Source organism: Macaca nemestrina, chromosome 11 (genome assembly GCF_043159975.1).
Source record: "Macaca nemestrina isolate mMacNem1 chromosome 11, mMacNem.hap1, whole genome shotgun sequence".
NCBI lineage: Eukaryota > Metazoa > Chordata > Mammalia > Primates > Cercopithecidae > Macaca > Macaca nemestrina.
This window is the reverse complement of record NC_092135.1, coordinates 16,912,942-16,935,040: the sequence shown is the minus strand read 5'-3', so window position 1 is coordinate 16,935,040 and position 22,099 is coordinate 16,912,942. Positions and strand designations below refer to the sequence as shown.

General features: G+C 38.1%; 1 long non-coding RNA gene and 1 pseudogene across 1 annotated transcript in view; one reads left to right on the top strand and one right to left on the bottom strand.

Annotated features, from left to right (window-relative positions):
• The window catches only part of LOC139356961 (uncharacterized), a 45,417-nt gene that overhangs the window by 3,161 nt on the left and 20,157 nt on the right, over positions 1-22,099 (top strand). The window lies entirely within an intron of this gene.
• Positions 6,854-7,679, bottom strand: LOC105492639 (selenide, water dikinase 1 pseudogene; annotated as a pseudogene).

The window sequence follows — 22,099 nt, the reverse complement described above, 5'->3', positions numbered from 1 at the left end:
ATAAAGCCCTGACAAAGACCCTCAGGAAGATGACTCTGACTCAGAGGGTGAATACAAGAAGGGTTGGCTGGAAGCATTCAGTGATCAAATAGCTGCTCTGGGAAAGGCACTGAAGGCGGAAGAAAGCTGGGTGCTAGACCTCTTGAGTCAGCTCCCCCTGTCCACTGGCTGAAAAAGTGGCTGCAATATCTCCCAGGTTCTGATAGTTTCTGACACTTTGTATTTCAAATGTGGGAGATTAGTCATTTTTCTTTCATGGATTACGTTTCAGAGTAGCAAAATAATTGGTGGAGGAAAGTTTTCTTTTGAAAAGAATCACAGCTAATAAATGAGAAGAAATGGTAGAGAAAAACACATTTGCAAAACTTAATGTGTCTAGATAATGGTCATTAATAGTTGCAAAAACTGTTAGATAAGAAACAATAGATGTTAAATTTTATAATAGTTGGATCAGGCTGACATGACCTGAATTCACTAATTAATGTTTCCATTACTAAAAGAGGAACAAACGCGACATTATTTTTCTTTTGATGTAAGGCGATAGAAAGCATTCAGAGACACTAAATAGTGTTTAAAAAATAACATATCTAGTCAGGCCTCTAGATCTAACTTCCAGTTTACAAAAACTATGAGGATGGAGGGTCATGTAAAATGACATCACAATGCTTTAATCAGTCAAACCTAGATATTCCACAAGACAAAGGATTTAGTTGTTTAAAGAAAAAGAACAAATAGCACATAAAGAGGAAGAATTATTATATTTTAAGAGAGACTTGTGATACACATAATCTAAATGTAATATGTGGACATTGTTTGGATCCTGATTCAAACTAACTTTATTGTTAATTTCATAACACCTCTATTGAAGTCATTTTTTTTTTAAAAATTCTATCTGTTGAGATACTTACTGGAGTATTTATTGATAAAAGATGACCACCACCTTTACTAGGAATCTGTGATATACAGATTCAAAGAAATAAAATATCCCCCTTGTTAGAGTAGCCAAAATTAAAATGTTTGCACTGACAATGGGAAGCAAAAGTGGGAGTGAATAAAAACTCATGCATTTGGTGAATGTTTAAATAGTAGAACCATTTTGGAGAGCAATTTTGTGATATTTAGCAAAGTTGAAATTGCGTGTTCTTTATGTCAAAAATTTCAGGAATTTCCAGAATTCCCTTTTGAGTTCTGCGAGTCAGCTTATTTAGGCTGGATGGACAACTTTATCTCCTGCTTATGGATCTGGCTAGGCTAGGTTTCTTATTTAGATTTGGACTTAGGCCTATCCCATGTTTTTATATGTTTTTTAAAAATTGATAGACTTCATAATTTCAGATTTACAGAAATGACACCAAGACCTAACATACACCACTCTCCTCCTGCACAATTTCCCCTGGTATTATATTAGTGTAGTACATTTGGTACAGATAATGAATCAATATTGGTATGTTGCTATTAACTGATATCCATAATTTTTCTTGATTTCTTTAGGTTTTATGTATTATCTATTGTCTGTCCCAGGATCCCATCTGAGATATCATAGTACATTTAGTTGTCATGTCTTTTTAGCCTCCTACTGGCTGTGACAGTTTCTTAGACTTCCCTTGTTTTCAATGACCTCGACAGTCTTGAGTACTGGTCAGGCATTAATATATTGGAGGATGCCCTTGTATTGAAATATTTCCAATGTTTTTCTCATTATTAGATTGAGGTTATGGATTTTGGTACACAGGATCACAGAAATAAAGGGCAATTTTCATCAAATGATATCAAGGGTACATACTCTCAACATGATTTATGATTGTTGATTGTATAACTGTTTACCTTAATCGTCTGCTGAAGCAGTGCTTGTCAGGTTTCTTTACTATAAATTTGCTGCCTCCAGCTTTTCATACTGTAGGCGTTTCCTAGATTCCACAAGGTACAGTATGTGCAGCCTGCACTTGAGTGGGGAGTTACGCACTCCCTCCTTTGGGGTAGAGTATCTGCATAACTTATTTGGAATTCTTCTGCATGGCAGATAATTTATTCAATCATTTATTTATATGAGTATAAACTCTTTGATTTTTAAAATATTTGGGGTTACAGTTTAAAACTATTTATTTCATTGCTTCTATTGTTCCAATTTTGACTATTTCCTTTTGTCTCTTGTGTTCCTTTGACATACCTCCGTGTGTGTGTGTGTGTGTGTGTGCGCGCGCGCGTGCGCATTTTCCTTGAGCATTTTCTTAATGGGCTGCAAGATGCTCCAGGCTCATTTTGTATATTTCGTGCCCCTGTCCTAGAATCAATCATTTCTCTAAGTGGCCTTGTTTCCTTATTGAAAAATAGAAAACAAGATCTGACTGCAGCGTGTGCTCAGCGCTCCTACAGTGTCACTTCTTATGGGCTTCCTTGGCTGACAGAGCAAAGAAATATTTATGTATACTAATCCATATCTGTCCAATTATCTATAAACATTTCTATATATAATGAAGTGCATCTATATTAAGAGTTAAACATAAGTTGTTACAATTTGGTACAATTAATGAATCATTAATTGATATGTCTCTAACTCCAATTCATTACCACATGGGTCACTATGGATAGTTTTCCTTTCTTGTTTGTAATCTTCTGTTTAACAATGAAAACCAGCATCCACCATCCATTTACATAATTGTTCCTTATTAGTATACACATACAGCAGTGTCAGAATTGTTAATCCATACCACACGGGAAACAATTTTATTAGCCAGAGTACGGTGCTTACGTGCAGTAACTTTCACCTTTAATCTTACAAATTCCACTCATTTCGAAAGCTACTTCAATCTGTTTTCTCCCTAACCCTCTTCAGTGAGGCTGTTTCATACATTTGTAACACAGTTAAATTCTCTTGTCATATTCTGCATTCTTTTCTGGGATCCCCCAACCTCCTAAATAATTTAACGAATTTGTTATACATGAAGGTTCATTCTTTGCGTTGTAAAATTCTATGAATTTTGATAAATGTATAATGTCATGTGCCATGATTACAGTATTATACAAAATAATTTTACCATTCTAAAAATTCCCTGCGCTTCTCTTCTCCTCTTTCTCTAAACCCCTAGCAAGCAATGAATGTTTTATAGTCTATATAGTTTTGTCCTTTCCAGGATGTCATATAATTGGAATTCTAAAGTATGTAGCCTTTTTGTACTGGCTTCTTTCACTTAGCATTATGCATTTAGGATTCCTCTATGCCCTTTGTAGTTTGATAGTATTTCTTTTTACTGAAGAATGGCATTCCATTATATGATGTACCACAGTTTATCCATTCACCTACTGAAGGGCATATTAGCTGTTTTCAGTTTTGGGTGATTATGAATAAAAGTACTATAAAACTTTGTGTGCATATTTTTGTGTAGATATACATTTTCAACTCATTAGTATAAATGACTAGAAGCAATTCTTGGATTGCATGGCAAGACTATGTTATCTATGTAAGAAACTACCAAACTGTCTTCTAAAGTGGTTATAGCCTTTTGTATTCTCACCAGCAATGAAGATGAGAGTTCCCATTGCTCTTCATCATTGCAAACATTTGGTATTGCCAATTTTTTTGAGCTGTGCTAATAGGTGTGTAGAGAAATCTCATTGTTGTTTTAATTTTCAGTTCCCTATTGATAAAATATATTGAGAATCTTTTATTAGCTGATTTGTCACTTGTGGATCTTTGTTGAGATGTGTCTTCAGATGTTTTGCTCACTTATAAGTTTTTCTTTAATGTAAGTGAGTTTTTAATACAGTTTAGATATAAGTCCTTTATTGTGAGTGTGTTTTGCAAATATTTTCTCCCAGTCTGTGGCTTGTCTTCTCTGTCTCTTAACACCCATTTTATTTTTACTTTTGAGACTAAAGATGAGGGATGATAAGCTTCCTGTTATTCTTGTAATAATAATCGCAGAGCCAGGAGAGAATGGATTCAGCCTTGTAATCTCATTGGAAGCCCCTGGTTGTGTCAGGTCTCATTGGAAGCCCCTGGTTGTGTCAAGTCTGCTAATGTCACATGGAGTAAAAAAAGTCACACGGTCAATTCCTACATTAATGAAATGGGGTAGTATATGCAGGTAGGGGACGGGGAATAATAAATGCTTTTTAAGAATAATATAATCTGCCATACCATCTCTGAACTGATAACAGCTTTCTATTACCTTGTTCTGTGGTTTGTTTAATGTTGGAATCTTTCTGAAAGATCCTTCAAAGTTTCTGGGAGACTCTAATCTGAGAAAGCCTTCAAAAACCCATTTCTTTTTTTGGCATAATTTAAATTCTTAGACATTGTTCACATTTATTAATGTTACACATACAAGAATTCACCCACCATATTCCTTCTTGAGTCCAGTTGAGTACAAAAAAAAAAAAAATGGTTTCTCCCCCACTGTCTTTTCAGGTTTACAGCATGTAATTCTGTTCTATAACCATTTTCACAATTGTCTAACAATGTTATAATAGATTGACTGCTTACTACCAATTTTTTTTAAAGTCATGGCTTCTCCAGTCATTTCTTGCTTATCAAAATTATTTCATGAAGTGGTTTAGGCCTTGTATATTTGAGTATGATGTTCACCCCTTTCTACTTAAAAAACAACTTGGATCACGCTGTCTCTTCCTGATAACTTGGTAGAAGTTGCTTCATCATTGTTATTCTTGTTGTGGTGGTGGTGATTAATATTATTTCATACTCTATTTTAAAAATTAAAATTTTAAAGAAGATCAGTGTCTTTGACTATCTTCCCAATTCCAGTACATTTTTTAAAAAGTAACTAATGTTATCCGCTTTGTACACTTAAAAAGAAGTAACTAATGATATCAGCTTTGTTTGTTATCACTCAAGACCATTTTATATGTCTTTAGTTATATACATGTGTGTATACTGTATATATATTATTCCATTTCTTCTAGAAAATTGATATTTGAAGTAGAACTTTTTCTTTTCCCAGATGTCCCCTCCTTAGGAATCTTTGGTCGATCCTTGAAGTTTGGTAACATCTTTAAATGTGTATATCTCCCTGCTAATTATGTTATGGCATTTTCCTGGACATTTTTATACACACATACATATGTATACTTAAAATGGAAGAATAATGTTCCAAAATATGGTAGAAGAAAAAATTCTTTTCTTTCAGAGATTTCCAACACATTTTATTTTGCAGATCACTGATTTGAAGCTTTTGACGACCAACATCTCTATCAATTCCTGTAAAATGTCCAGTTAGTTTCAGTTACATAGTATGCTGTTCTGTACTGCACACCATCCTATGGCTGGGGGTCTGGTCACACACGTATAAAGGCTGCCCACTGGTTCCTGGAGCACGGTGTGTCCAAGTGAACGCCTCTTCCAGGGGCCTTCGTTTTCCCAGGGGTGGTTTCCTTTGGCAAGAAGTTGATCAGTTTACACACGTGGCTTTGGTGCCTGTGAGCAGGAAGTGTCTGAAACTTGGAGGATGTGCCGCTTTTTCTCTTATGAAGACAGACACCTGAGAATTCAGTGCCCTTATGCTTGACGACAGGAATTCCTCCTCATTGTTTAGTAGGTTAAAATATAAGAAAGCCTGTTTTTAAGTAACACAGATAACACCTTTTTAGATTGCTTATTTATTCTAGAAGTAAAAATTTAATTCAAGAAAATATAGGTCCCATGAAAGATTTAAGAGTTTTATAAAACCAAAATCTAGTTTCTCCCAGCAAATAGTACTTTAGGCAAAAAACCCTTTCAATGTTTCTAAAATAATACTAAAAGAGCATCTGATTAAACAAGAGCAATTTTAAGAATTATATATTTATTTGAATAATAAGCTTACATCTGAGCTGCAATTTTGGGAATGCAGATTTTTAACACGGATCACAAAAAACATGCACAAAAAAAGTACTAGTGCAAAGGACAAAACAGTGCTAAGAATTAGAATAAATATAGCTCTTGCTTTTAAGAAAAAAGGCCTGAAATCACTATACAAAATATAAAATGTATTAAACACTACCATCCATAGAACAGTCTTTATTATTAATTATGTTTAAAATTATTTGCATAATTATATATTGAATTGTAAATGAGTGTTATACACGAACCTTCTTTTGGAAGGGAATTCTTTGTTGCATTATGAAATGTCTAATTACATTACATTGTAAAAAGTATCCTTTTTTGCTATTGATAAAGAAAACCATTAGTGTTATTACTGTAAATATGAGGAAGGCTACAAAAAAAGAAATACAATTTCATTTTTCAAAATGTTTTTCATGCAGTGAAGTACTTGCCGTGTTGAACCGAATTCTGTACTGTAGAATGTCCTGGGTATAAGACGCTCTTGAATGACAAGACAAGGCTTTTCAATTCAAAGACTAGAAGTAATCACATAACCCTCTTATGACTGGTATACTGTCATGTGCCACTTACCAATGCTGTCTTTCCAGAAAACCATTCAAGATACTTAAAAAACCATAAGACTTACCTGATAAACATACATAAAATGAAAAGACATCAACTGCTATTTGACATTGCTATTGGTAATGTCTGTCCTACGTGAAAACACTTTTAAAAAGAGAGCACCTATGTGCAAGAGATAAGTGTCTAGAGATTCAAAATGAATCAACAGTATCTGGTAACAATATAATTCTCAACTGAGAAGCTGACTCAAGATTAGGTGCAATTTCAGTTAATGTAACAGGAAAAACAGACAATGGATTTTATTTTGTTAATTGTATCCACTCACAAATTGACCTAGGGTCACCAGATGTGTAGACACCATGAGATTTTTGTTGTTTATAGTCTTTAATTGAAGTGATGATAAAGGAAATAGATCTATTTTAAAACAAAACCAAATAGCTATTTCTGTCTAGATTAAGAAGTGGCCCCAGGTGTGGGATTCACATTTTGAGTGGCTATTTGGGTAACCTCAGTGATCCAGGGTTGGTCTATGATTCCAGCTGCATGGTTGCCCTTCTCAACAATCCCAGTAATCCATCCTTGGTGGCCTCCACCGCATTTGGGGTAGTTTATCTCTGCACAGAGCCAAGCTGCTTGCTCATGTGGTAAACAGATCAGAATGCCTCCTGCTGTCTCTGGACATGTTCCGTGCATGAGGCTGAACATGTTGCTACAGGCATTGCTCATCACAGTCATCTTGGCCAGCACAGGAGCCATTGTGAATGACAAAAAAATCCATTCCTCTGCTGCTTGGTCAGGTTCTGTGCATGGCCCCAAATCCTAATGCCCATGATGTCTGTGGCTGCTTGGGCACTGAACGTGTGCATGATGAAGTTTTCCTGTTGAACTTTTCACCGTGTTCATTATTGCTGCTTGGTATGTCAACTCTACATCTTCGTGGGTGACCACTAGTTTAATTTTATTTCATTTTTTCAGGAATATCCAGCCACTGCTATTTGACACAAGTGTCAGTGGTGCACAGCCACTGCTATCTGTGGCCCCAGGGGTTTTGTGAACTCTGGTACATCCCTTCCCTGGCACTGTATTGTCCGGCATGATAAATTCATTGGCCTGTAGTTGTAGTGACTCCTCCCAAAACAATCCAGGAGGGTAGCACTGTTTGGCCACTCGTTACAGACGTTCCTGCTTCCTCAGCTTCGTCTTTAAAACCCTGTATAATCAGGGGCATCACTTTATCCCTCTCCCTGTCAGCAGTTCCATCATTGATGAAAGAAAACATATATTCAGATTGATGTTTAGTTCAGAAAATGTTTCTTTTATTGTATCTTTGGACATTTTTTCTTTTATTGTTTCCTTTTACTTCAATAACGCCTATTATATGTATACTGGATCTCATGTTCTACATATATTGTCCTTCTTAAACTTATGAATTCTTTTTCCAATTTCATGTTTCTCATTTTGGTTGTTCAAAGCCTGTCTCAAATGTCCCTTGGCTGTTTGCAGCAGGTTCAATTCTACTTCTTACTGACTATAAATTGTTTTCATTTCCATGATTTTTTATTATGCCTTCCATTTATTTACTGATATCTGCCAGCTTGGTATTCATTTCCTTACTACACCTTATATTTCTTTTTTCGATTTGTTTGTCTTTCATTTATATTCTGATTTCAATGAGGTCATACTTTCTATAATTTATAGAATATCATAAAAAGTCTTTTAAATGTTCCCCTGCTTCCTGGTATGACCTTGAAGAGCAGTCTTTACATGCCTTCTGTTTGTTATATAATTTTCCTTCTTTTTACTTGTTGTCTATACTGAACCCTAATGGATTATAAATTATATTTGTGGTGCTTATTTTGGGGCTAGCTGTTGGAGCAGATATGATACAGGCTGGAGAAGTGAAGTGAAGTGAACCAGCAGAAAGGCAGTTTCATCCAGGCTTGTTGTTTCTAAGCGCCTCGCCAACTCTGCCCCGGGGTGTGTGTGCTCTGTGCTCTCAGAGGAGGCCAGCAGCCCCTTGAGGAGGCGGAATCTCTGTGCCAAGTTGTTTAGTCCTGTATGTCACAAGTCTCTCTCTCCCTCTTTCCTTCCTCTTTCTCACTCTCTCTCCCTTCAGTATTTTATGTGTTTATTTTCCTTCAGCTGATCATTAGAGGTAGCTGCAAGGCAAAAAAACCTACCCAGGCCACCCCAGAATCTGGCCCCTTGAGTAGATAGATGCCTACAGATCTCCTCATTTGTTCCTCTTCCCTAAACCTTACAGGGGTGAGAATTCAGTGCTGGGTCAATAGCTCCCTCAAACCCTTGACCTTGCTCTCCTAAATAAGGGAATCGTACTTTGGACACTTCAAGTCCTTGCTACATAACGTCAAAGGTTTTCTGTCAAATGAGAACATAAAGGTACATATTATCATGTTTTATCCTTGTGTCTTCCATAAACGATATAAGTTTAACATATGGATTGTGGATATTTTCTAACTTTAATGAAGACGGAACTCTTTCTCTCTCATTGTGGTGTTTTCACTTGGTGGTATATGTGTCTTTATTTCACCATTTCTAACCATATGTCTTTCTAAAGTTTAAAATATGTTTTTCTAAGTCAAGTGGGGTAGCACGTGCCTGTAGTCCCAGATACTTGGCAGGCTGAGGCAGGAGGATCACTTGAGCCCAGAAGTTCGAGTCCAGAAACATAGTGAGATCCCTCTCTTAACGAACAACAGAAAAGAGAAGATACGTAAGTTTTCCTAATTTTAGGAGTAAAATACTCTCTATAAGAAACTTGGAAAAAATTAAAATATAGAGCTAAATAAATAAATATGTGAATAAACAAATAAATAACATGACCCATTACCTACTGCCTAGATCAGCTAACTTTTATTTCTTCAGTGAATGTCCATGGCCTTCTAAAGTCGTAAAAGCCCTGTAGACAGGAAACCTATTCAATTTTCTTTACTCAAATATCTAATTGTTCACCTGATGACAATAAAAACACAAAATACAGCCAATTTCAAAAGTGATTAATTGATAAACCAAGAAATATTGATTAAGACTATTAGTTGGCAATATAATAATTATTAATAAAAACAAATAAAAAAGACAAAAGTAGTTGCCTTGTGTGAGGAAGTGGGGAAGAGGTAATGTGAGATTGCTTTTCAACTTGAGCTTTTCTTTATTATTTAATATTTTCTAACCATGTAAATGGGTTACTTTGAGATAAAAATCATTCATTAAAAATAAGAAACCAAAATAAATTGCATGTTACTGAAAATATGAGTTTTTCTGCCAAATTTTTACATTTTGTGAAGTGATTCTCTTATCATAGTCTTTAATTTTCGACCATTATGAAATAGGAATTAAATAAGGAATAATACTTAGATCTCTGTTTTGGTTATGTATTTAAACATCACATTTCTTGACTACTGACACACAGTGCCTTATTTCTCTAATGCTTTCTGATTCTTTGAGTCCTACATGACATGCCTTATGTCTTATGTCTTCGGTTATATGAGCAAAAACAAACACATTTGTCATGGGATCATGTATATTTCATTGTCTCTTTCTTATAGACTCTGTTAGGGGAACACAGAAAGCATCCTCATGCCCCCCTGGTGTTCCTGTTCCTGGTTTTGTAACTCAGCTTTCAGAATATTCCTACTACTTCTCTCAGCAGTCATAGGAAGCAAGCCCTTGTCCTGCTCCTTGTCACCCAGTTGGAAGACTCCTGACTTAGGTGGGGAGAAGAAAGAGGGAAGTTACACAGTTTCCAGGTCCAGATGTCAGATGAGCTTTTGAATCTCCTTGGACCAAATTTTTCTCATCCACGCAGCCAGGGTGTCAGACTGAGTAACTGGGAAGGTTTATTTGGAATCTAAAATGTTCAGATTCCACGAAAGGGTGGGATAATATCATTTGTATCACATACTCCTTACCATCTACGCAGTGATATCAGACGAGTCAAGGCCTCTATCTCATACCTCTGGTTGCCAAATGCCTATAGGAGTTCACACAGATGTGCCCCTATGGAGCACTTAAAATGAGGGGGGCAAGCGGACCTGGGTTTCACTGAAGAGGGAAAATGCAGAAGCAAATGATTTGGCTACTATCACATTTTGAAATATAAAGATGTGAGAGTACGTGGGTGTTGCTGGAGTTGGAAAAATAGATGAGTGTTAGCTCACAAATCCAATCGCTTTAAATACCTGGAGAGACTCCAAGCTTCCTGCAAAAAAAACAAAACAAAACAAAACCACTTTCTTAACCTCCCCTTCATTTCACGAGCATCATAATTAGAGCAAGGCATGCATAATAAGAAGCCCTGTAAGGTCAGATCAATCAGAAAAGCAGGAGAAATTTAATCCCCTAGTCCCTGCAAATACTGTGGCAGGAGGCTGAGGCCATCTTTCCACAGGTTTAGAGAATTCATTTATTCTTTTGATCAGAATTTTAAGTTCAAAGGATTCCAAAAGCAAAATAAAACAAAAGAAGAAAAAAAAAAACCCTTGGGATTTGCATTACATTTGTTTTGTATGCTTTATTGATTTTATTTTGTTCTTTCATAAACCATTTGAGGCAGGCACAAGAAGGATCACTTCCCCCATTTCACAGCTGGGGTGGCTGAGGCACCGAAAGAGTGCATGACTTGTTCAATATCACATAGAGATTTTTCAAAGGCAGGACTGAAACCTGAGGTTTCTGACTCTTTGGCAATTTCTCCTGCCTGCTCACTTTGTTGCTTCTCAAGGTCTTTCACACAGGTGGCTCAGGAGGTAATATATGTAAGTGCACTGTGTGGGACCTAGCAGAGAGTAGATGCTCAGGAAATGGTAGCTACTCCCTTAGTTTTAGCCACTCTGTTTTAGGCCCTACATTCTACAGTTCAGGACCTTGTTTGGTAAAGTTTTTCTTAACGATCCCTGCCATGAAGAATGAAAAATTAGACTTACCAAGCGCTGTATTTGGAAAACATGTGGGTTATGAAGTCTGCAAAATTTGCACCCAGGGCTAGCGCAACTAACTCATTCTCACTTTGCCAGCCTTTTGCTCTTTCTTCCTATTTCAGTAAAACTTCTGTCAAGTATATTCAAACAAGATACGACTACTGGCATTAACATTAGTGAAATGTGTTAAGATTTGTCTTTCTAAGTAAATGAGAGAGCTCTAGTCATGATTTTGCATTGCTGGAATTTGCAGATAGTTGAAAATCAGCCTCTAGTCGTGTATGCTCTCTATGCAGGGCACATGTTTGTTTTATTTTCTCTTTTTTTCCTCAGTTATTTTATGTTGGCTTTGAGGCTCAGGAGTCATAACACTATTGCATGATTAATTTTGTGCCTCTATTATCATTGAGTTTTTGTGAAATTAACTGTGCTGTTTCTTTCCTAGTAATGTCCTCCAATGAATATTTTATTTCTCTCAGTGGCTGTGTGGTCTGCCTTGCTTGATATTTTGAGGTACTTTTGCAAATAACAAGAGCCTCTGCCCCTCAGAGTACTGTGCCTTTGTAGGCAATCCAGAAGTCAGCCAAGAAAGCTCTCCCTTTAAGAGCACAGAACATGTCCAATTTTTGTCCCCACAGGAAAGGAACAAGACTTCCCTGACCTCCCGAAAGCCATCAATTAGAAATCACAATAGCATCAGTACAGAAAAGGGGACATAATTGCATCTCGCCATCATGGAGATGTGTTACCAGGCCAATCGAGTCCCATGTTTATCGGAGACTACAGAGAATTGCACGGGTTTCCTATTTATTCTCCCCTGAGCACAGAGGTGGCTCTTGAATGTTCGATATAGACCCTCTCCTGGCAGCTCCAAGCCTCGTGCAGCTGCCTGTTTTTCTAAGGAGGGCATAAGTTCAGGGACAAGAAAAAAAAAAATGCTGAAGGAGTGACAGGTGCAGGTGCAAGGCAAGAGAAAGGGAAAAAATGGAGCAGCTACTGATTGCCAGACAATGTGCTTGGTGCTTTAAAAAATTACCTCTTTAATTGTCACAATCACCTGGTAATGGGGTTATGATCCCCAGTCTACATATAAGACCTCTGGAGCTCAGAGAGGTTAAGTAACTTGTCTAAGGAGCCTAGTGTCCAGCATTCAAATATTTGTTAAGTCAGTCATGAATAAATAAATGTTATACAGCCAATGCAAGGAGTGAATGAAGAGAGCCCCTTTTAACTCTATTTTATAGGAATAAATATTCTCTGTGGCAGTGGGAAGACCTAGCAGACTGGGCATGGGAGCTTATGAAGCAAAGTTGTTCACATGAGTTGCTGGCAAGATAAGGACAGTGGTGTGTCTCTGCTTTCCTGGTGTGCACTCTGTAGTCTGTAGTCTTTGTACGAAGTCCCAAGTGATGGCTCTGGCCACTCCATGTCCCACTGCATCCTTGATTTGCCAGAGTCATCAAGAGGTCCCCAGCATTAGCTGAGCTAGTGGATGTGATGTAGTTGTACATAATCCTGTGTATGTACTGGAAGAACTGGAAACAACCATCAAGGTCCTAAAAATTTTCTGCCTTTTGGGGCACCTGGAAGTAAGGTAAAGAATGAAGCACTTTGAGGTTAGACAACGAACACGGTTTTCACATGTAAGTGACACAGGGTGTGCCCTGCAATCCTGCTCATAAACTCATTTCTTTTTTCAGGCCCTGTTTCTACTAAATCTCGTGATTTTCCAGATTGTGCTGAGAGCAAATTTTATACCCCCTTTGAAATAATTTTGTTTCTGCATTCAAAACTTCTGTTATTATGATGGTCTGGAGGGCAAGCTACAGAAAATGCTTTCTTCCCCATGAATTAAATGCTCTTAGGCAAGAGGAAAGAGGGTGTGAGATTGTCGTGCCTGCTTGAAAGCAGGCGAGTATCTTCAGCATCCATATCAAAGCCTTCGGTGCTCACGGTGACATTAATAATAAATGACGAATTTCTTGCAGGCTTTCAATTCAGCAACATTGCTTTTCCTGTGGTTAGGTCAGTCCCAGTGTGTTTGGCTCTAGTATTTCAGAAGTCTCCTGTCAAACAAATGCAAAAAGAATTAGCAGTGTGCAATGGTTTTGCTTTGCTCACCATAAACTGCCTTTTAGCTTAAAAAGAAATAGAGGTACGGTTTTTCAAGTGAATCTTGGTTACAAAAGCTTCTCTGAGGATTACTAATCTAAGTAACTGCTAGAGTGGTCTTGAGTCCTCTTTTCTGATATTCATGGGCCAATTAGATGGAACTAGGAGACAGAAATTGGGCTAGTTACCCAAGGTGGGACTAAAAACAGGGTTGGTGGGCTTCATCTCTCTGCCATAGCAGGGGGCAGTTGGAAAACAAAACAAAACAAACCAAACAAAACTTCCACTAATTTCTCTCCATCCCCACTGGTCCTGCCAAACCACCACTCTTAACTCTCGAATGACCATGCAGAAATCTAACTGCTCTTTCTGCTTACCCTTTCTGCTCCAATTTAGAAAGCCATGGTGAGCTTTTGAAACAAATGCTAACTTAATCAATTGACTCCCTGGTTGAAACCTTCCAATGACTTTCCATTGCACTTGGCATAAAATCCAAAAGCCTACCATGGCTCCTAAGGGGCCTAGCAGTATCCCCGGTCTCATGTCTGTGGCTCTCCTGTTCCATTACTTACTGTTATCTAGCCATGCTGGACTTCAGAAAACCCTGGGACTCAGCAAGTTCTTCCCCCTGCTGCAGCCTCTGCACGTGCTAGCTCACACCTCTGCCTTCACAGTCTTCCTTGGTCTCTGTCTCACCTCTACTTTCCCTTCAGGTCTCAGTTTAAAGCTGCATCCCCAGAAAGTCTCCCCTGATTAAAATAAAAATATACATTCATACTTAGAACTTAAGATGAGGACTGTTGCTAGTGTATATTTTACTTGTGATGATTTTTTTAAAGCCTAGCTTCCCACTGGTTTATAAACTCAGTTAGGCAAGAATCAAGGCTGTTTTATATACCACTATATCCTCAGCCCCTACCAGAGTGCCTGACGCTTAAGAGGTGTTATAAATATTTATTGAATGAATAAAAAAGTGGCATCTTGTGCCATCTGTCAATTTTACTTACCTTTATTTTTAAAGCCACTGTTTGGGATACCCAATTTCAGCCCTCAGATAAACGGGCACAGCCTTGCTGGGTGTTCATACTGCTCAGTGGGTTTGCTGGCTGCTGCCCCACTGCTGAGCATCTATTTCATGTCCTTACCCGGGTTCAGCCCTTGCAACCTGACCTCAGACCCATTGTTCTAAATTTGATCTCTGATCGCCCTGTCTAGTAGTCCGAGCCTGTGCTCAAAGCCTGCTTTAATGAAAGCTTTCAAAAATCCTCAATTTTAAAAATCTGTAGTGTCCTGATAGGTATCTCTGTAGAATAGCTGTAACTCTTTGTATACAGCTCCATGAGAGTCAGCCCAAGCCTAATTCAACTTCCTGTCTTGGCCTATATAATGTTGAAGACTAAGTGGAAATATTTATAAATTAATCAACATTGAAAATATAATGTTTGTTGCAATTGACAAGAAGTCAGGCCTCTGGAATTTCCTAAAGCCATAGAACTTAAGAATGTAAAATGACATACTTTGGGAATAAAAGTATAAATAGAAGTCTGATAGATATACCAACTGTGCCTTCATCTAACATTCCCCTTACTGCTACTGTCGTGTGAAGTCAAGAGTAATCCCATTTTTTATAGAGATAACTTTCCAAATTCCATGAAGACTTCTCATATATTTTATTATACCATGTTTTATTTTATTTTGATGAGAACACAACATGAGATCTATCCTCAACAAATATATAAGTTGAGTTGACTATAGGTACAATGTTGTACAGCAGATGTCTAGAGGTCATTCATGTAGTTTGAGAATTTTTATCCATTGATTAGTGACTCTCCATTTTCTTCTCTTCCCAGGCCTTTGTCACCAATATTCCACTCTTAGATTCTATTAATTTGACCATTTGAGATACTTCATGTAAGTGAAACCATGCACAATTGGTATTCTTGTGACTGGTTTATTTTACTTAGCGGAATATTCTCAAGGTTCATCCATGTTGTTGCACATAGCAGAATTTCCTTCCTTTTCTAAGGCTGCACAGTGTTCCATTGTATGTATATACAATATTTTCTTTGTCCATTCATTCATCAGTGTTTTCACATCTTGCCTATTCTAGATTGTGTTACAATGAATATGGGCGTGTCAATGTCTCTTCGAGATTCTGATTGCAATTATTCTGTAGAAATACCCAGAGGTAGGATTTGTGAAAACTTAAAACATCTTACCCTTGACTTTCCAGACTTCTCACTTGACGCTGACTCTCTGGAGGAGTGCAACTGCATTTATTCCCAACGTGTCTTACAAATTCTGTAGCATGTTTAATATGCATCCTCATCAAATATACTGATTTTGTGGCAAAGAATTCATCAAAATCCCAGTGCATCTAAGGAAAGGGACAATGATGCAGAACATCCAAGAATACTATTCAATATATTTTCCTTTAAAACAAAAACAAAACAGTCCTCAACCTCTCACTAATAAATGCTATGTGCCTGATAGGAAAAGGCTCTCGGGGCTGGGTACAGTGACTCACGCCTGTAATCTCAGCACTTTGGGAGGCCGAGGCAGGCGAATCACTTGAGGTCAGGAGTTTGAGACTAACCTGGCCAACATGGTTGAAACCCCATCTCTACTAAAAATATAAAAATTAGCCAGGCATGGTGGCGTATACCTGTAGTCCCAGCTACTCAAGAGGCTGAGGTGGGAGAATCACTTGAACCTGGGAGGTGGAGGTTGTAGTGAGCTGAGATTGAGCCATTGAATTTGAGCCTGGGCTACAGAATGAGACTCTGTCTCAAAAAAAAAAAAAAAAAAAAAAAAAAAAGACTCTGGTTCACCTGATGGCATTTTTTTTTCATCACTGTAAACAAAATATCAGTGAAAGGTTGAGTCTGTCTATGCCTTCCCTCTCAGCAATTTACAAAAAAAAATTTATTGATTTGATCATTAGAGTTTAAACTATTGAACTGAAGACACATGCTCTTTGAACAGATACTGAAAAGAGACTGATCAGAAATTCTCATGAGACCAAAACTTGATACACCGATGATTATAGCTTCTCTTATCTGTCAGAGTCTTTGGAAGAAAATATGGCTCTAGATTTTCTGAAGATGCATCCAGCGTACACCAGGAAGCAGACTTTGGGCAATCGTTTCCTTGGGTGTTCTTCCAGTTTATTAAAAAGTAAATCATTTTTGAGTTTTGCTTTGTAAACTGAACTTTGCCAAACAAGGGTATTGAAGTGATGCATAACTGAACACTTAAGTCTCTGTTCATTTTTGGGATTCAGTAACTATTATTTTGAAAACAAACCAACTTAAACAATATTAGCCCTACCCAAAATGAGATTACGTTAAAATAAAATTCTTCTTTTTCTAAATCTACCTGAAAAAAGTCAGTGTGGAGAATTATTAGAAAAAAATTAGTGTAGAGACTGAGTTTTTTTTTTCCACTGGAGTCAAGCTCTGAATGCATTGAGAATCTCAGGAAAATGTAAGATGTAGTCTGGGTAGTGATTTCCTTTGGAGCTGAGGGTCATCCTAAAAAGCAGACTTGGTTGGAAAGGTTGATTACATACAGTGTGATTGTAAGCTTTATTCCTCACCCTCGCTGGTTACCAAAAAAAATAAAAATAAATAAAAAAAACCCACCACTCAATGTTAACACATTTCCAAACTCTCTTGGCATTTCACCATAAAATCCCATTACTTTGGGGAAGTCATTTCTTGGTAGTCATTCTGGTTGAAATGGCCTCCCTCAAAAAATCACACACAGAATATGTAGGGATTGGTGAAACCGAGGTATAGAAACTGGAACAGGAGAAAGGGAGACAAAATTAGAGCTGTATCAGCCCTATTTGGGCTAAGAGAGTAGGAACGAGCAAAGGACTATGCCAGTGAGTCAAAGGCCCCTGAGGGGTGGGCTGGAAGATGAGAGTGCACCATCCACAAGTCTTGCCTCTTTCCTGGCTTCATTTAAACCAAGAACATCTATCTGGGTGAGGCAGAAAATTAATGACACCTTTGGTCCCCTAAATATGCTCTAGACAACTGACTATGTCAGAAGAAGACACAAGAGAGGTTATCTAAATGAAGGGTAACTGAATTTTTTGTTTGGTATAGAGCTTTATACACAATTTTACCAAACATTTAATGTGAAAATCAGTTTTCAAAACAGCAGTTTCCATTGAGGCCAAGGAGTTCATTGAAGCCAAGGTAGACATTTTCTGGCCACATGTGTATAACTTTCAAAGCACTGTGAGAGGCACAGAAAGAAGAGGGAGACAGTTAGACAGTGCGAGTACATGCCTACCTGTAGCTTTCTCTGAACCAGACAAGAGTGGACAATTTGGAAAGAAAATGCAGAGCCAGGAGTTAAGACAAAGAGAGAAGTTTTATGAGTTTCCTTCTTTCTCTTGCTCTTCTTCCTTTTACTTCTGTGACAATCCTGTTCTATATTTTGAGAGAGAATGTAGATCTCCCAGCTCTGAACTTGTCACAGCTGCCATTTCCCACTGCCAAGCACCTATGGATTTCCTATAAGCAGAGTTCATTCATTGTGAAAATTAGATAATTGAAACAATCTATCTGCTTCAGGCTGCTGGCTTCAGGGGTGACACTCACCCGTTGCCATGACAAATAATTTTCAGAGTGAGATTTTAGCCACCATAACTCACTGAACAATATGTTGTTGCCCTGTTCTGTTTATCAGGAAGAGGATCCTTTTTTTACAAAATGAAATTAATTAATTTATTTATTTTTAGTGGCTCCTGCAGATGATAAAACAACCTCCTAGCAATTCATCTTCCAACCAGCCTCTTCCCTTTTGCACTGTGATCCTCTCCCTTGCTCCAAAAGAAGACATGATAAAAGAGTGCAAGGCTATCGATGGTGCTTGTCTGGGTTCATTCAGTCATGCCTTCCAGGTGGCAGGATATTGATTATGGTATGGATCCTGAAGGGATTAAATCAGAGCAGGTGAGAAATCCATACCTCCTGTTGGCTCACAAATTTGCATGTGGCACCCTCATCCAGGGGTTAATTACATTTCTGTATCTTTCTAATCAGAAAGAAAAGTCTTCAAAGGAGAGGGGCACAGGCTTGGAATGATCTTCCTCTGAATTTCATAGGACTAAAAGCAGTCAGCAAAGCCAGCTCTGTGAAGCCGAGACCTCAGCTGCTGCTGATCTCTACCTAGTCTCTATGTCTGGAAGGTGTGTGGCCCATCAGATGCACTCAAAAAATACTTGCTGAACAAATAAATGAACGCTTGAGTGAAATGGCTGTCTCACTTCACTGCAGACACATTGAATTCTAGTGTCCTCCTCTTTTTCCTTTTCATCAAAATCTGCTTTTACAATTCTGTTTCTGTTTATGCATAAGTGCTTGAAAGCTTAAAGAAGCATTTCCCAAAGCATAAGCACAAGCACTTGCAACCTGCTCCATGGAAAGAAGGTTGTATGTTCACATGAGTTTGGGAAATTGTGCATGCTAGATTCTATTCTTGGTGATTGAAAATACTTACAGAAGTACTAAAGGCCCTTCCTCTTGCAGATAAAAAAAATCTGGCTGGCACGGAGGAACTCAAAATTTCCTAAACTTGATTAATTCACTTCACTTTATTTTATTCAATGAGCATTAATGAAACATCTATAATATGTCAGGAAATGGTCTAGGTACAGGGAGTGAGCAGTCAGGTAAGTCTGTGCCCTGTGGAATTTACATTCTAGTGGGGCAGACAGTGAGTGCACAGTAAATAAACAAAAATCTGATGTATCAGATCATGATTAGTACTATGGAGAATCATAAAGAGAGGAGGATAGGAAGGCTCTGATGGGGAATCGCCCTTTAAGAAAATTTTTGAGACAGGGTCTCACTCTGTCATGAGGTTGAAGTACAGTGGTGCAATCATGGCTCACTGCAACCTCTAACTCCTGGGCTCAAGCAACCCTCACACTTCAGCCCCCCAAATAGCTGGGACTGTGGATGAGTGCCACCACGCCCAGCAGGAGTTGCCATTTTAAGTTGAGTGGTTAGTGGTTACTTTAAGGTGATATTTGAGCATAGACCTGAAGGAGGTGAGTGAAGGATCCCCTGGGGGAAAAGACATTCAGGCGAGGGAAGCAGCAAGGCAAAGGCTCTGAGGAAGGGACATTTCTGGAGCATATGAGGAAACCAAGATGGCCAGCACAGTGGGTAGATCCAGGATGGGAAGAAATAAAGGAGAAAGGTCAGCGACGTGACAGTGGAGGGGCTAGGTTGCATAAACTGTGTTTAACTACAAAAGTGCTTTCCTTTTTCTTCAAGTACAATCTCTTAAAATGCTGACTGAGAAGTGCTGCCCTTGCTGTGAATCCTCTTTGTCCTCCTGCCCAGTAAATCACACAATTAAAAAGAAAAGAAAAAATACATAAGCAAGAACCTGTTTCCTCATTTGTAAAAGGGGAAATATAATATTATCTTCCTTTCAAAGTTATTTGAAGGATGAAATAAAATAAATTTTATATGATGACAGATATGTGGTTACGGCTCAATAAATGTTAGATCTCTGCATCCTCTCTCCTTCTCACTTCGTCTCCCACAAACCTCATTGTCAAGCTGCTGTCATCTATAAGCACCAAGTGCAGAATCAGAAAAGTCATACCAGGCCGCGCGCCGTGGCTCATGCCTGTAATCTCAGCTCTTTGGGAGGCCGAGGCGGGCGGATCACGAGGTCAGGAGTATCGGATCAGGAGGTCAGGAGTTTCACCAACGTGAAACTTGCAGATAAAAAAATCTGGCTGGCACGGAGGAACTCAAAATGTCTCTACTAAAAATACAAAAATATTAGCGAGGCGTGGTGGTGGGCGCCTCTAATCCCAGCTACTCAGGAGGCTGAGGCAGGAGAATCACTTGAACCCGGGAGGCAGAGGTTGCAGTGAGCCGAGATAGAGCCACTGCACTCCAGCCTGGGCAACAGAGTGAGATTCCACCTCAAAAAAAAGTCAGAGCAGAGCAACCACTGAAGGTGGACAGAAACAAACCAAAACTGTAGTGCACCATATGCAGTAGGTTTCACTAATTAAAGATGAGGAGAAAGAAAAAATTCCAATGCCAAAAGAATGAAGAGTAGACGAACCAGCAGGGATCAGGGCTGTGGGCTGTGCACGCGGCTCGGTGTTTCAGGACAAGGCACAAGGGGGCCGCAGGGCGCCGAGAGTGAAGATGGCGCCTGGCATTTCCAGAGAGACTTCTTGGAATGGGGAAGGTCAGAGGTGTCTGAGGGATTCATGGGAAGATGATTGGGCATTTTTGACATCTCATATTGAATAGTATTAAATGCCCTGGCTGGAAATGTGGGTATATATAGCTTCTGACAACAAAATATTGGCAAACTCAGGTAAAATTAGAGTTTCTGTTTCCTCATATCATAATGAATAAATTATAAGACTCTGTCAATCTGATAGTTATGAAAATGTACCTCATTGATATTTTACTCTGTATCTCCCCAATTAATGTCATTGAGCATCTTTTCATGTTTGTTGGAAATTGGTGTTTAATTCATTGACATTATTGAGGTTACTTATATGCCTGCTCTGATTTCTTTCATGTAGTGCTTCCATTTTATTTCACTCTTGCTCTATTGATAATTATTTTTATTGTTGCCAGTGTTTTGGTATTACAAGCAATATTTCAATGAATAATCTCCCATCCATGTCATCATGTACATGTTTGGGTATATTTGTTAGATAAATCCCTAGAAGCAAATAGCTGGAGCCAAAGTATGTGTATTTATAATAATTTTTAGGAAATATATTTTATTTTATTCTGTAGTAGGCAATAGAAGAACATATTATATATTTTTAAAAGTATCAAAGGGTTAAATTGTGAAAATTAAGTCTTCAGTCAACCTATTCTCACCTAGCCACCAGTAAATATTGCTACCAGCTTGTTAAGAAATCCCTCAGAAATATTCCATACATATATAAGCAACTGTGTACATTGGAGAATTTCTTTCATCTAAGTGGATTTGTGTTTTCTTCTGCATTGTAGTTTATAGAAAGGCTATATAGCTCTTGCCAGGACACTAAATAAAGCAGAGACGCTAGGCTTTGATGTGAATGTTTCTGATAGGAACGTAACTCCTTGTTATCTTGTCATTTACTATTAGCCATTCACTGTCATCATGATGCATGTCACCAACAAAGTGATTATTTCTTTAATTTCAGAATGCTTAACACTTCACTCTGGAGGGAAAGCTGGCTGTCAATATGAGGCCGTTGCTACACATTTTTCAACTTGCTTCAGTCTGGATTGGTTGCTTTCTCTATTTGGTACACAAAAGTTATTCTGGGATCCTTTGTTGCCACCATTTTGGGAATTTTCTTTGCTTCTTACTTTTCTTCCTCGTTTTCATGAAAATTTCCAGTAGTTTTTCAGAGAAAGGTGTGTATAGGAGATAAACAACTTGAGATCTTCTTAGTTACAAAATATTTTCAATTTATTTTTATTCTTGACTGATAGTTTAGCTGGGTATTAAATTCTACCCTGGTGATTGTTTTTCTTCAGACTTTTGAAAGCATTAATACAGTGTCCAAGGTCACTTTTGAGAACTCTGAAGACAGTTGTCTTAGTTTCCTTTTATCTTGATGTGTTTAAAATCTTCTAATGTCTCCAAT